This window comes from Bidens hawaiensis, unplaced genomic scaffold (assembly GCF_021521415.1).
Source record: "Bidens hawaiensis isolate Kalapana, Puna unplaced genomic scaffold, B.hawaiensis_p1.1 tig00042510_1, whole genome shotgun sequence".
Classification (NCBI taxonomy): domain Eukaryota; kingdom Viridiplantae; phylum Streptophyta; class Magnoliopsida; order Asterales; family Asteraceae; genus Bidens; species Bidens hawaiensis.
Genome location: NW_027505791.1, coordinates 28,215 through 31,783, shown reverse-complemented (window position 1 = coordinate 31,783; position 3,569 = coordinate 28,215).

The following is a 3,569-nucleotide window of genomic DNA, read 5'->3' as shown; positions in this document are numbered from 1 at the left end:
CGGCTATTTATGCCTCAGTCATAGGATTTGCTTTCTTTGGGGCCATTCTATAATGATAAACAAATATAAGCCAATTAATACTAATTCCAGTATACGGCACATTGTAACAATAATTACAATAAATGTTGCATAGTAAATCAAATAACACACTGGTATTTCACAAACTGCCCTGTATATTGATAACAAAAGGTACATAGACTTAACCTAATAAAGGCCAATGCTTGCCTGTATATATCAAAATCTGTCACTAAGTGAGACTTAACCCTGTAAGGGTCAGTGCTTGTAATAATGTACAAAATTGTGCCCCATGTTAACTTAATATACTACTATATACATACATGGAGTATCAAAAGATCACGTACACATATCTGTAACATCCTGCATCTATCCATACAAACTATAGACTAGCCACAAACATAAAAACAACAACACCGTAATCATCCAGTAACAGTTCCACAGTCGAACTGTCACCCTATCCAAACACCAACGGTGGTAGGCATCTGACTGCTGCAAGTTTAGTACTATATGTTGTAACGTCAATAAGCACTGGGTCACGTCCCTCCTTTCCTGGTTAATGTTAGCTATGGCTATCGAGTGGTCAATCACACGGTCAGTCAGGACAGCCATCCAAGAGTTGTTTCCTACGTTTGGGAGGTAACGTAGGAGGTCAGGGCGAGGGGTAGGTATACTCAACAAACGGGAAGATGAAGTATCCGTCCTAGGATGTGAAGGTCCTCCCCGATAGTGGGTAGATTTGAATGGAATCGAGGTAGGGCCAATCGGGGTTACCCGAATACGAGCAGTCTGTCAGACTTGTGTAGTAGCTAAAGTCATCGGGGACAGATGAATAGGCGGAGTAGGTGATCTGGCTACCCTAGCAGGTGAACGATACTGATTGTTAACTTCATTTTGATCTCTGCGTGGTGACCTGGGTGGGTAACTATCGCATCTATAGCCAGACAGATCAGGCACATTTCTGGGTAGCTCTTTACAAATAACTTCTTCTTCCACCTCTTCCTCATCCTCCTCCGGTTCCTCTTATGGGTCCTCCTCCTCTGGATCCTTCTCCTCGGCATAGATTACCGGTTCTTCTTCCGGTACGTAGTCGTTATTCCTTGACATGACTCTGCACAAAGGTTAGTTATAAGAATAATATCTATTGCTAGCGCTAACTATTGTCAGGGAGATTAATTAATTAAGCCAAATTTCATATTAATTATATTAGAATATAATATTAGTTTTACTAAAATTTTAATTTTAATTATTATTAGAATTAATACTGAATATAAATGAATATAATATTCGTAATAAAATTTACCGTCATCGGTAACATCGTACGTACACATATTCATACACCTTGTTTCAAATAAGCACGTATGTGTTTTACATATATATATACGTACTCAGTATTACTTTTCATACACATATGTTGCCATTTTTACCTATCTGCACATCCCGCGACTTTTCCCCCAATTCCCTCGTATAAGCAAGTCTATTATTATGTTTCGGACCACAATAACTCATTTGCCCAACAAGTTCATCCCGGAATCCATCAGTATATAATATTAAATTATTATTTAAATATTTCCAAGAGTTAATCGAGCCTACGGTTATATTTTAGGTACCCTAAGGGATAACCTAATCCTTTATAACCAATAGCTCTGATACCAACTTCTGTCACACCCCGACTAGCACAATGCGGAAGCGTAAAACGGGAATGTAACAGACACCTCTAGTATCAACAACATTGTTTATAAAGAAACATTACACACTTATTTACATTATGTTACATTGATCTATCTTTGATTACCAACTAGGTGTTACAACAAAATAGGTTCGTTAAACTATTCTATTCATACTAATAACCTTGTGTCTATTCACATAGCATCAAGAACGTTCCGCAATAGATAGCACGAAATCACTTTACTCCAACTTTGGTCATCCTGAAAAGCAGTTTAAAACGGGCCAACTACTAGAGTTGGTGAGTTTCACGAGTTTCAAGAAAATAAGTATGCGTAATCACAAGACGTAATTTGTATACACGCATGTAAGTACATGTGTATGTATTTATATATGTGATGTACTTATGCTAAGCTACAGTGAAGCCTGGACTGTTCGTGCTACGTGCCTCCATTTCTTACCCGCAATCGACCACTGTGGCTCCCCTTCCGCCCACATTATGCCCCAAGTAGCTATGTCTAACGCTACATAGCTGGTTCGTATAAATATGGACATGTGCAAACGGGATAATGTCTCAGCAAACCGTGATGGCACCGCCTGGGTTTGTCAAACCAATAGTACTATTCACAAGCCACCGGCTCGAAGTTAATCATTGTGTTAGTGGGGACTTTCATGTGTTAGCACTTAGATAATTCACATCATCATATGTTTCAAATAAGTATATAGATATAAGGAAACATGCTTTTCACCCCGAAAGTTCGTAAAACTGTTTAAAGGGTGCGGTCATGAAACTCACTGTTTAGTAGATACTCCGCACTGTGTCAGCTCGCGGTTTGTTGGGTTTGCTATCACTAGTTCCTATAATCAATATTATAATAATATTAATATTTTAATATTATTATAATCTCAATAGTAAATTGGGCTGTATAACTAATCTGGGTATAGCTGGAACACCCAGAAAGTGGCAATAGGCTTAGGTTGTGATGTTGTTCAATGTCTAATACTTAAAACCGAACTTGGCTAAGTTTCCCGTTTTCCCAGAAGGGCCAAGTTGTTCGTTTACGCGTTCTGAAAACAGTTATGGGGAAATAAGGTTGGGTAAATGTGATGGTTAATAAAATGATTAAGTTATAAAGAAAGATCACATATTGGGGTCCCGGATTGGGTACTGGGCCCGTTTCCGTTTATCAATTTGAATTGAGAAGAAACGCGCACAATCTAACCCGATTGTCCAAGTTTCTCATAGATAGGTTCGTTTTTTTACTTAATTAATCCAAAAATATGATTTTTGATCACTCTTGGTGTTTTGATATTCCCGCATGTTCGTTTATCGCGAATTTGCCAGTTTTTATTAAAATTGAATTTGTTTAATTTTCAAATTTGCATAATAAATTAACCATTAATCCTTAAATTATGAAAATTTAGCCACTTATCAAATAAAATATGTAGATTTTTATAAAAATATTTCTCGAATTATTTTCTGATTTAATAATTTATAAAAATTCATTTAATCAGCTATATTTCACCTGAAAATCGTCCGTCTATCCTAAACGATTTCCAAAAATTCCTGAATACTCAAATTATGTCCCAAAACAATCTGTATCAATTACAGAATGCGATAAGCTTGTTCAATATTCTTTCGGCCCAAATTCGGCTATAAAAATTCATACGAACGCATATGCACAAAACACCCTTAAACTTTTCCAAATGATCCCAAAATTCAAATGTGATCAAAGTACATCAAATCTGAGTTCCCCACAAAATTTCATAATTTTTCAAGCATTTTAACTATTTTTCCCAAGTAAACATCCCGATTTGGTAATAAATTCGCCAAATATTCTCGGATGGTCAAAAAATTACCAAATTTGAAAAGGGACTCAATGAAATGG